The sequence below is a fragment of the Culex quinquefasciatus genome, chromosome 2 (assembly GCF_015732765.1).
Source record: "Culex quinquefasciatus strain JHB chromosome 2, VPISU_Cqui_1.0_pri_paternal, whole genome shotgun sequence".
Classification (NCBI taxonomy): domain Eukaryota; kingdom Metazoa; phylum Arthropoda; class Insecta; order Diptera; family Culicidae; genus Culex; species Culex quinquefasciatus.
Genome location: NC_051862.1, coordinates 137,115,785 through 137,128,705, shown reverse-complemented (window position 1 = coordinate 137,128,705; position 12,921 = coordinate 137,115,785). Strand labels below are relative to the sequence as shown.

Below are 12,921 nucleotides of genomic sequence, written 5' to 3'. Positions count from 1 at the left end.
AATAAATGCAAATGATGCTTTTTTATGTCGCCTCTTTCCCCTTTAATTATTATTTAGTTAAAAAATCAAGGGGAAAAGTGATATTTATTTTTTAAGAAAAAATATCATTCAGACGATTGATGTTATCGATGTTCGTTTATTGATAATCATTTTTAAGCATGGCTATTTTTTTAAATTCCGTTTGTTTCCCAAAAAGTGTCCACGTGGTTTACGGATGGTCCCTGCATAAACTATTTTTTAGCTCCTTGTTTTGTTGATCGAAAAGACTTAGCTTTTTTACGACTCATAATAACAAAAACTGAGATACTAAAAATTCCCCAGTTTCCACTAAAATCTTTGGAATCTACAGTACGCGCCCGGCCATCTCGCTGCTGAAGGCTTCTTTTCCGCTTTGTCCACCCAGGTGCACATGACAACACTTCATTACTTGCGATACACCTCTCTTTATTCTCGAAGTTCATTTACAATTTTCGTTATCACCGCCAATGTCACTCACTTTTCGGGGTTAGACGGCTGATGATGACGATAGATATCGAGGCACCATGTAAAGCTCATGTAGTACGCGTTCCTTAGTCACTTTTGAAAAGGTGACCGACAAGTTGACTAAATTATTAATCTTTACAACAGCAAGCAAGGGAAGCCTTGTTAAATTCGATGGAAACGCACGGTTCAGCATGATTTTACACAGCGACAGTGACATTGCAATAACAATTGTCGTTGCGATGTTTACGAGGTGTGTAAATTGATTTTCTGGCCTGATGTCGATCTGATACTGTGACGGGTTTGGTTTCGGTTCGGTTGATTTCTTATCATGTTTTTGTTGTTGCTGTTGTTGGTGGTGGTGGAAGCTTACAAATAGGGTTACAATGGCTATTCTTGGCACATGAATGCTTTCCACGATTGTGTGTGTAGGTAAAGGACGGTCATTGCCTTCCAGTGATTGGATTCGTTGATAAGAGCTGCTCCAATGGTTTCGGAAGCTACGAGAACGCAAAACAGCAGTTTCATAAGATTGTACCCAGTTGAGTGCTGAAAAGTAGAACTTTTCAGCATTTATTTTGAAAAGTGTTGCTATTCGATTCTGTTATTTTTGATACAGAAAAGTAGGCTATTTCGTCGTTCAAAAATGACAGGAAAAGTAAATAGTTTCACGACGGAATTGCAAAAAGTAAATTTTGTTAGGATTTAGTTAACAAAGTGAGTGATTTTATCTTCAAATTGTGTTGATTTCATCAGTAGAGAAGTTTGAAGATAGTTGTTCATACAACAAGTTGCAGGATTTTTTCAGCACGAATCGAACGCTTCTCAAGGTTGACCAAGTTGGATAAATTCGATAAGTGCTGAAAAAATCAAGTTTTGTGACGAGTTAAATACAACAATTCTTGAATACACCATTTGAATCGATACAAGTGAGCAATTCTCTACCAAAACCGGAAATGGATTTTATTTGTATTTTTTGATTTGGCTCAAACTTTGTGGGGGCCTTCCATATACCCAAATATGCTATTTTGTGTCATTGGTTCACCCATACAAGTCTCCATACAATTTTGGCAGCTGTCCATACAAAAATGGTATGTAAATATTCAAACAGCTGTAACTTTTGAGTGAATTTTCTGATCGGCAAAGTTGTAGATATTGTTGAGGACTTTTGAGAAAAAAATAGGTACACGGAAAAAAAAATTTGAGGATTTTTTTATCAACTTTTTTTTCACTAAAACTCAATTTCCCAAAATACGTATTTTTTGATTTTCGAGATTTTTTGATATGTTTTAGGGGACAAAAATCCGCAACTTTTGAGCCATAGAGAAACATGGTCAAAAAATCTGCCGCCGAGTTATGAATTTTTGAAAAAATAGTGATTTTTGGAAAAAATTTAAGTTTCATGCAAAAACAAGTTTGACATTATTTTTTAATGCAAAATTGAATTTACAATCGAAAAGTACTTTACATATTTTTTGATAAAGGGCTCCGTTTTCTAGACATAGCCATCGAAAGTTTGATTTTAGCGAAATATTTGCAGTTTTTCAATTTTTAAAAATAGTGACCATGAGTGACCATTTCTAAAAATATTTTTTTTTAAAGTTCAGAAAATTTGCTATAAAATTGTCTAAGAGACATTGAAGATTGGACCTCTGGTTGCTGAGATACAGCGGCTTAAAGAAAAAGAAACACGAAAATTGAAGTTTTCTAAGTCTCACCCAAACAGCCCACCATTTTCTAATGACGATTACTCAGCAATTAATGGTCCGATTTTCAATGTTAATACATGAAACATTCGTGAAATTTTCCGATCTTTTCAAAAAAAATATTATGAAAATTTTTAAATCAAGACTAGCATTTTAAATGGGCGTAATATTCAATGTTTGGCCCTTTTAAAATGTTAGTCTTGATTTTAAAATTTTCAAAATATTTTTTTCGAAGAGATCGGAAAATTTCACGAATGTTTCATGTATTAACATTGAAAATCGGACCATTAATTGCTGAGTAATCGTCATTAGAAAATGGTGGGCTGTTTGGGTGAGACTTAGAAAACTTCAATTTTCGTGTTTCTTTTTCTTTAAGCCGCTGTATCTTAGCAACCAGAGGTCCAATCTTCAATGTCTCTTAGACAATGGTCACTCATGGTCACTATTTTTAAAAATTGAAAAACTGCAAATATTTCGCTAAAATCAAACTTTCGGTGGGTATGTCTAGAAAACGGAGCCCTTTATCAAAAAATATGTAAAGTACTTTTCGATTGTAAATTCAATTTTGCATTAAAAAATAATGTCAAACTTGTTTTTGCATGAAACTTCAATTTTTTCCAAAAATCACTATTTTTTCAAAAATTTATAACTCGGCGGCAGATTTTTTGACCATGTTTCTCTATGGCTCAAAAGTTGCGGATTTTTGTCCCCTAAAACATATCAAAAAATCTTGAAAATCAAAAAATACGTAAATTGGGAAATTGAGTTTTAGTGAAAAAAAAGTTGATAAAAAAATCCTCAAATTTTTTTTCCGTGTACCTATTTTTTTTCTCAATAGTCTTCAACAATACCTACAACTTTGCCGATCAGAAAATTCACTCAAAAGTTACAGCTGTTTGAATATTTACATACCATTTTTGTATGGACAGCTGCCAAAATTGTATGGAGACTTGTATGGGTGAACCAATGACACAAAATAGCATATTTGGTCATAGGGAAGGCCCCCACAAAGTTTGAGTCAAATCAAAAAATACAAAAAATAAAAATGGTCGAAATCGGCCGATTTCGTAGAGAGTTGCTCAAGTGCTGAAAAGTTGAACTTTACAGAACTAAAATGGAGGCTTTTTTTAAATAAAACAAGTAGCAAATAGTTATACTTTTCAATATTATTTTGAATTTATCAGTGAATTGACTAAATACATAGACAATTGACTTAAAATTCCATTCAAAGGGTGTTTTCTGAATTAAAAAAAATGTTGTATGGAACTTGTTGCAAAACATGATTTGTTCAGCACTCATCGTATTTATCCAACTCGGTAAACTTCGTTGGATAATTTACGACTCGTCCTGAACTAGTATAGTATTGTTCCATTCTGATACCATTTCCAATTTTTGTTATTATTTGAAAGCCATTTACATTACTTATGAAAAAAAAAAACATTTGGAAGGGTCTTTTTCAGTAAATTATTTTTTTAACTAATCAATAACCAATCAAATCAAATCAAATTATTCGCTCTACAGCACTGCCTTGGCGTTCTCGATTGTGAGATTCGTACTCGAAACTAGATGTTCGAAGCTTTGATTGTTGAGGCAATTGCAAACCTCTTTTTACACCTAAGCTTCTATCCACCCCGGGATTCTAACTTGTTTTAGTCCAATTGCCTACCAGCGACTCTACCGAAGCAGGACCCAGGGAGACGACTCCTATACCTGGACTGAACTAACGACCTAATCCTTTAGGTTAGACCGGGGCCAACATTTAGTTCCCCATCCGACGGAAGGCGTAGTCAGTCAAATCTTGTCTCGAAAAATGCCACCGGGACCGTCTGGGATCGAACCCAAGCCGACTGGGTGAGAGGCAACTACGCTTACCCCTACACCACGGTCCCGGCCCACGAATTATAAATTTCGAGACACGAATTATAAATTGTTCAATCTGTTCGGATCAAGTTTGAATTCAAGCAAATTTAGTTTAGCATTGTATAACGCTTTTTAAAATTGGAAACAATAAAACTATAGTAAATCATCTTGATCAATAATAGAGGAATCTGTCTCCAAAAATCATTATCTGGTTCATACACCTTTTTTAAATTGATAATTAGTGAGATTATTTTAATATTTAAGTTGAAAAAAATAAAACACAAAATTCAGCTATTTAAATGCAAACACAGTTTATAAATTATAAATTATTTTATCATGTTTTCAGGTTGTGTCAATAAAGTTTTGCAAGTATTATCCAAGTTATTTTTTTTTTATTTCTGTTTTAATAACGTTTGAAACTTGTAACCTAAAAACTATTTTTTGATGTTCTGTGAAACTGAAATGTTGAAAAATATAATTTTAATATTTTTCAAATTTAATGATATAAAGTCAAGAAACCAAAAATCTTCACTGTTACATTGTTTTTAAGGTGGAAGCAACGATGCCAGATTATTTTATGGGAGATCTGTATTTTCTTAAAAATAAATCTGTATTTTATCTGTATCATGTCAAATTCGAAGCCATAGAAGATTTTTTAGACTTTTAATAAAATATTTAAGCTTTTAAATCATATTAAAGCATTATTGAATTATTGAATTGTTGAAATTTTTAAATTAAATCATTTTTTTCAAAATCTGTATTTACAGATTTTTGAGATCGAAAAATCTGTATAATACAGATTTATTGTATATCTGGCATAGCTGGGTGGAAGAAGGTGTCCTTCACTTTTAGAGCAAAGTCTGTCAATCATGATTCTGAGTTCAGAGTCCAGAAATAGTATTGAAAAGAAAAATTAACGATATGTAAAATGCTTCTACAAACAACACAAGGAAAACTATTTTTTATTGAAATATTCTGAATCAAGATTTGAATGTTTTTTTTTCTCAACTAAACATAGCCACCAAATGGCCGATCGGGAATGATGCCTTTCAGAGCCTTAACTAAACAGTCCCATACTTTTTGTGAATAATCAACATTATTTTATGAACATTTTATCATCAAATAGACTCACAGCTGACTTTATTTGATGCATCGCAAGAAGTGACTTGTCATTTTAACTTTGTTTGCACGAAAATCAACAAAAAGGGACCAGGAATGCTCCTCAGACATTCCTTTTATTATCGTTGTTTGTTAAAATTAACATTGTGCTTTAGGACCCAATTCAGACAGATATTAAAAAACAAATTATAATAGAATAACATATCACAGTCATTTAAATTAAGTGTACCTTAAATCTTAAATTTAAATTGAAAAATGAGGATTCGATTTTCAATTTGATTCAAGGATGTTGTGGATTAGTAAAAAACAGGTTTTTCAAACGTTTCATAAAATCCTAAAAATACCCACACTTCAAGCAATCCCATCTTGACCCCTGAGCCCGTCATAGACCTCATCATCGTGATTTTTGTTTATTCGTCTCACGATAGAATCACCAAAAACGTCAATCCCGGTAACCCAAACCAGGAAAAAACCAACACATCCACTGAAATTACGGAGAACAATCCAAGAGATTTACGGTTTTCGATACCCATCCTCGCTGCCACACTTGGTGATCCGCAATGGCGTCAGCCCGTGCATACTGAATGGGATGACGGCCCACTCCAGAATGGCACACAGTTTGACGTCCCAAAAGTAATTACATGCACGCAAATGGTTCCGATTCTATGAACGACGAAATTAATTTGCCACGACTACAATCAGACCAAAGAATAATAAAATAAAAAATCTGGCGGATATTATTCCACCAGAATGTTCCGATCGTGTGTGGCGTGGGTGGTCGAGGAATGTTTTTTTTATTGAGTTGTTTTGATAATTTTTAAACATTTGTATTTTTATACATTTTATTCATGTTTATTTTGGGATGCATTTTTCGCCAATTCAACTAAAACTAAATTATTTTAAAGAATTCATAATTTTCAGCACTCAAATTTCTCATCTGCTACGGTTCTGGTTGCATAATGACGTGTGGTTTTGCTACACGGAACTTGGCAGCAACTTACGCGCAACCCAGTGTGATAAAATTTCAACCACAACAGTGGAAAAAAAAACTCCGTGCAATTGTGTTTATTTTCTCATCATTTTAGAGTTCGTCATAAAGTCACGTTTTGTGACGCGTTTTGCTTAATCCACAAACATACACACACGGTACAGTTAAAATGTGCAACTCTTTAGCAAAACCCATAAAAATAGTAAAAAAAATGAGATAGTCACTGTCACTTTTACTTTGATCAAGTTTCACTTTCTCTGATGCATAGAAGCATATTCAAAAGAAGACTAGAAAAAAAACAACAAAATACAAAGTTAACCACACTCACTTGCGTCTAAGCTTCCAAAGAGAAAAGAGAAGCAATATATGCAACAAAACTAGTTAGATTCGACTCGAGTTCAACGTGCGCGGCGCGACTGCGTTGACCGGCGACAGGTTGGAGACTGATCCAACCCCCTCCGATGAGAGATTGGTACTGGCTCGCGCATAAGCGGCTGAGTCGAGGCGCAAAAAAAAGTATCGTCAAGCGTTTCAATACATCCCTATGATTTAGGGGAGGAACGTACGGTTTGGGCTCTGATATCGATTGAGTGAAATTGGTCAGGGTTCCCTATGATCGTCATACCGGTGGTGAGTTTTATTATGGTGAAAAGATTCCAGCACTCTCTAGAGGGTTAGACTTGGAAGTCAACGGGTTTGATTTGCCTGACGCGTGGTTGTATTGTTGTTCCCTGCTGTGGCATGTGAGTTTGTTTGTTGAAGAGTGTTTATAGAAATGCCACTTGGCATAATTTAAATTCTAGCAGCGATTGTGTTACTTACCCCATTAAAAATTCTGTAGGGAAACTCAGTTGTGGATATCATGTACGTCATAATTATAAAATATGTGGCACTATCCAAGGTAGACTATTCTTATATGAAATCAAGGTAATTAATTTGCATGAAACAATAGTTCAGAGCTAGTTTTGAACAGACATAAAAATCATTAGAATCAAATTTTGTCTGAAAAGTGAAAATATTATTAATTTTAAATGATTTTAAAGATTCCGTAGACACACAAAACAAGAAGGGTAAAATTCTTACCAAATTGGTGATATCACTTCTATTTGAAACTTTTAGACTCGCAAAATAGTTGTTTATGCAACAAGTTTCAAAATGAAATCTTATTCAGCTCGCCAAGCTGAAAAAAAAAAAACATTTTTTCCACGAGTTCCATAAAACATTTTTAGCAATTCCGAAAACGTAATTCTACGGTCAATATTCAACTTCAATTAATCAGACTTTTGACCCAGTATGTGTGTGATTACTGGAATATTAGTTGCCACATGTTTTTAAGGCTCTTGACGACGTTGCAAAAAGTTCAACATTTTAGAATAGTTTGACGTTGAAGTTATTGCAACTTAAATGAGGAGCAAATTGTAGTTTATGCAACAAGTTGCAAAAAGAAGATTTTTTCAGCACGAGTTGTACATTTATTCAACGAGGTCTACCGAGTTGGATAAATACGACGAGTGCTGAAATAATCAAGTTTTGCAACGAGTTGCTTACAACATTTTTTTTTGCAATTCCGAAAAAAACGCTTCTTTAATGGAATTTTATGTCAAACATTCATATGTTTAGTAAATACATCGTTCAAAACAAAAAAATATTGAAAAATGTTAATTTTCGATACTAATGTTGAAAAGTTCAACTTTTCAGCATCCATTTCAGTGCTGAAAAGTAGAACTTTTCAGCACTGTTATTAAAAGGTATTAATTTACCGTTCTGTTATTTTTGGTAGGGAAAAGTAGGCCGTTTCGTTTCTCCAGAAGGACAGGAAAAGTTGACAGTTTCACAGTGGAATTGCAAAATAGTAGTTTATGCAACAAGTTGCAAAAAAAAGATTTTTTCAGCACGAGTTGTACATTTATCCAACGAGGTTCACCGAGTTGGATAAATACGAAGAGTGCTGAAAAAATCAAGTTTTGCAACGAGTTCCATACAACATTTTTTGCAATTCCAGAAACACACACTGAGTGAAATTTTATGACAAATTTTCATGTATTTTGGCAATAAATCGTTTAAATCAAAAAAATGTTGAAAAGTGTTACTTTTCGAAACAAGTGCTGAAAAGTTCAACTTTTCAGCACCCATTTGAGTGCTGAAAAGTAGAACTTTTCAGCATTTATTTTGAAAAGTGTTGCTATTCGATTCTGTTATTTTTGGTACAGAAAAGTAGGCTATTTCGTCGTTCAAGAATGACAGGAAAAGTAAGTAGTTTCACGACGGAATTGCAAAAATGTTTTTTTTCGAAACCGGTTGAGGTGATACATTAGTTGACAGTTTCGTTTAGCTATGAGGAAGAATGTGTGGAGCAATTCGGACTGAATTTCGAAAATGGATTATATTTGTATTTTTTTTATTTGGATAAAACTTTGTGGGGGCCATCTCAATTACCAATTAAGGCATTTTGTGTCATTTTTTCGCCCATACAACAAGGCTTTAATTTGGCAGATGTCCATTCAAAAGTGGTACGTAAATATTAGCAAATCTGTATCTTTTGGATGAATTTGCTGATCGGTTTGATGCCCTCGGCAAACTTGTTATTATTGATGAAGACAATTCAGAAAAACATAGACACAAGGAAATTGTTCTTTTGTAGATTTTTACATTATTTTTTTATTATCTAATTTTAATTGGACTAAAAAAAATAAAAAAAATGGAATAAAGGCTAAATTTTCACAAGGGCGTATTATTGAATATTTGTTCCTTTTGAAACGATAATCTTGATTCTCTTTGTCGAAGAGATCAGAAAATGTTACAAAGCCATTACCCACTAAGAATTTTGGCTCAAGCCTCGAGTCGATCTGGCTCGAGATCGAGACGCTTCGAGCTCTATAGGCTCAATAAAAAAAATACCTGCTCTGTATGGTAGAACAGAGCTAAGCTCTGTATGGGGAAAAATAATATTGAATTGCATATATCTCAAAAACGACAAGTTTTAGTAAGTTGCTGGTACCAAAAGGTTCTATAGGTATGATCTACACTGAAAAAAACCAATTCTCGAAATCGTGAACTAAATTCACGAATGCGAGAACCACGTAGGAATATATTCACGTTTATGGTGCAAATGCACCATACTCATGAATAAATTCCTTCGTGGTTGTCACATTCGTGAACATAATTCGAGAATTGATTTTTTTCTGTGTACGTATACCTGAGTGAAGTGAAAACTAGTATAGCAGAGTGTTCATAGAGAGTTTTTATGTTAAATGCTGTCGTCTGGATGGCTGAAAAAAAAATTCAGATAAAAATTATATAAATTTATAAAATTATATTCTTACTGTTGTACTGGCAAGTAATTAATATTAGCAACAATATAATTAATTTACAGCTATTTTTATGTTTGTCTTGACAAAAAAAGTTCAACAAAATTACAAGTTTCGTGCAACAAATTAAGATAACAACAATTTCAAATACGCATGTTAAAAAATAAAAATTGAAGCTTCTAACAATTGTTTTAATTTAATAAAAAGAAAATCAATACACAGCTTTTTAACCTTATGATGATTTTTTACTATGAAACTTTGCGATTTTATTTTATTCAACAGAAAAAAAAACTAGATTTTTCCAGCAACATAACCATTAGAAAGTTTCATGCTCTGAATGCTCTCTATGATTTTTTGTAACATTTTGTTAGGCCGTTGCAAATATTTTTTGAAGTTTATGTCCCTCGACTCTGATCAAAGTCGAGGGGGGGGGGGGGGCAAAAAAAAAATAAAAAGTTTTAAAATTGAACTTACGAGCCACGGTTTTAACATTTGAATGAAACAAGTGTTTAAAAATGCATTGTACACCTGTCCAGTTGTTTTGCAATCATTGGTTTCCAAAATATCTAGGTATTGACGATTTTTTTTTTGCATAAAAAAAGTTTTTGCGGTGCTGTACATTGGAATTACATCATAATTCAAAATATTTTTAATAATGCCCAAACATGCTTAATATGATGATCAATGCAAAAAAATGCGGGGGGGGGGGGGGCGACATAGATTTCAAAAAATATTTGCAACGGGCTTACCTTTATTAAAATAAAATAAGAAAATGAAATTAAAAAGCAAAAACCATTTTTTTTCTTTATTCTCAAGCAAGGAAATAAGTAAAGAGTTGTTAGCTATGAATGCTAAATGGATTTCTAATAAAAAACGCATTAGGTATTTAATAAAAATGTCCGTACTTCTCTATGACTCAAAAGTTGCGAGTTTTAGTCACTTACAACATATAAAAAATACAATTATTATAAAGATACATAATTTCGAATATTTACATACGAGCAATTCTAGCTCAAATCAGGAATTTTCCTGGTACTTTTGTACCCGACCCTCTCCGATTTCAATGAAACTTTTTAGACATGTTATCCTAGGCCTATATAAGCTATTTTCGTGTATATGGAGCCAATAGTATTCGAAAATAACATTTGAGAAGGGCGTAAGGTATTTCATTTTTTTTTGTATTTTGCAATTTAAAAATTACTGTATCTCGAAGCCGTTGCGGCGTATCAAAAAGTGGTCAAAGACAAACTTGTTGGAAATTGCACGGGCTTTCTGAAAAAAAAAAAAATACACTGAAACAAAAATACACGCCACTTCTATGAGATTTTTCGATTTTTAAGTCTTAAACATAAATTTAAAGGTGTTGTTACGATTTTTTTTCGTTCAAAATTTTTGAGGAAATAGCCTAAAATGTTACCAAAAAACTGACGAAAAATGCAGGATGGTATGTCCCTCTTAAAAAAATACAAAAATCATTTACTAAAACTGTTTTTTTTGAAAAGTGGTCTAAACGTCAAAATTATCAAAAACCCATAGTGGGAATCGATTCCCCAGACAATTTTACATAAAAGTCTCCATATTGACCATTGTCCTATGTCCAATCCTTGGGAAGATACAGCGGTTTTAAAAATAAAAATGATGAAAAAATGGGTTTTTTGATGGTTTTTGGCAATTTCTATATGACAGACTTGGTTTTTCAGTCTCGTAAATATTTTTACCGGAAAGCTCGACCACACCAGAACTTGATCTGAGAACTTTTCAAAATCCGTACCCACCCTAATATATATGCTTTATACATTTATAAATGATGTCAATCCATCCAGCTGGATAATCTGGCCAAATCGAAAATCCAAACATGGTTTTAGCATGTACCAAAGTGATTTTTTGATGTATTTCAAAGGTTTTTTAAGAAGTCTTGCCCTGCTGGAAAGATAGCTCTTTTTAAGAAAACGTCACCAAATCAACTTCTATATTAGAGAAAAGTGATGTACCATCGATGTACCTAACGAATCTGTGTTCAAATTTTACCTAAACTTCTTATAAGTAGTACTTCCCTTTAAACTTAACTTTTGAAGTACTTTATATAATGATTTTGACAGGATCGTGTTCCTTGGCAAATTTTAAGTAAATTTGAGTATATTTGGATTTGAGTATGTTTGGATTTTTGATTTGGACAGATTGCCCTGCTGGATGGATTGGCATTGCTAAATGGTTTACAAACGATTAAACAATTTTCTTCAATGAACATTATTTTTTTCAGCAATAATTATTTTTGTTATCCCCCTGATTTTTTTTGGGAAGGGAGTGGACAAATATTTGAAATACTAATCTAATCTAATCTAATCTAACACAAACGCAGCCAGTCCGATGAAAGCATGCTGGAAAGTCTTGTGATTAGATTACGCCCCAAGCACTTTTCTTGTCATTATTAATAATTGCAGTACATCCGAGAACACCCGAAAATGTATTGCAAAAATTAAAGCGGCCAGCCCTACTACGTTGTGTTTACCGCAGAGAGGATTCTGGGAACGGATCACATTTCACAGAATCTACAGGGGAGGAAGGAAGCGTGGACATACCGTACCAAACGCTCCTGTTTACAGTTTCATATGTGTTTTGTATGATGTGTTAAGTGTAAAATATAGTGTGGTTATATAATCAAATAAATATAATAATGCAATATAATGATCATTTAATAAAATCCCTTCACCTATATATAATAACCAAGCACCCAAGCACACAAACAGCGACACAAAAGAAATGAAAATGAGCATGCAAAAACAAGACAGCGCGTCCCCGTGGTCAGCGCACTAATGATGCCATTATTTAATTATAATAACCAAGCACCCAAGCACACAAACAGCGAAACAATAGAAATGAAAATGAGCATGCAAAAACAAGACAGCGCGTCCCCGTTGGCAGCGCACTAATGATGCCATTATTTAATTATAATAACCACGCACCCAAGCACACAAACAGCGACACAAAAGAAATGAAAATAAGCATGCAAAAACAAGACAGCGCGTCCCCGAGGTCAGCGCACTAATGATGCCATTATTTAATTATAATAACCAAGCACACAAACAGCGAAACAATAGAAATGAAAATGAGCATGCAAAAACAAGACAGCGCGTCCCCGTGGTCAGCGCACTAATGATGCCATTATTTAATTATAATAACCACGCACCCAAGCACACAAACAGCGACACAAAAGAAATGAAAATAAGCATGCAAAAACAAGACAGCGCGTCCCCGTGGTCAGCGCACTAATGATGCCATTATTTAATTATAATAACCAAGCACCCAAGCACACAAACAGCGAAACAATAGAAATGAAAATGAGCATGCAAAAACAAGACAGCGCGTCCCCGTGGTCAGCGCACTAATGATGCCATTATTTAATTATAATAACCAAGCACCCAAGCACACAAACAGCGAAACAATAGAAATGAAAATGAGC

At 33.6% G+C, this 12,921-nt stretch overlaps 1 protein-coding gene across 3 annotated transcripts in view; it reads right to left on the bottom strand.

Annotated features, from left to right (window-relative positions):
• LOC6037875 (solute carrier organic anion transporter family member 74D) overlaps positions 1–12,921 on the bottom strand; it is a 63,897-nt gene that overhangs the window by 35,670 nt on the left and 15,306 nt on the right. The window contains exon 1 of one of the 3 annotated variants that reach the window (XM_038257842.1): positions 6,482–6,626. The exons of the other annotated variants lie outside the window; for them this stretch is intronic. The gene's annotated coding sequence lies outside the window, so the exon portion shown is untranslated. Of the gene's footprint in view, positions 1–6,481; positions 6,627–12,921 lie in introns of those variants that run through there. 3 annotated transcript variants of the gene reach the window in all.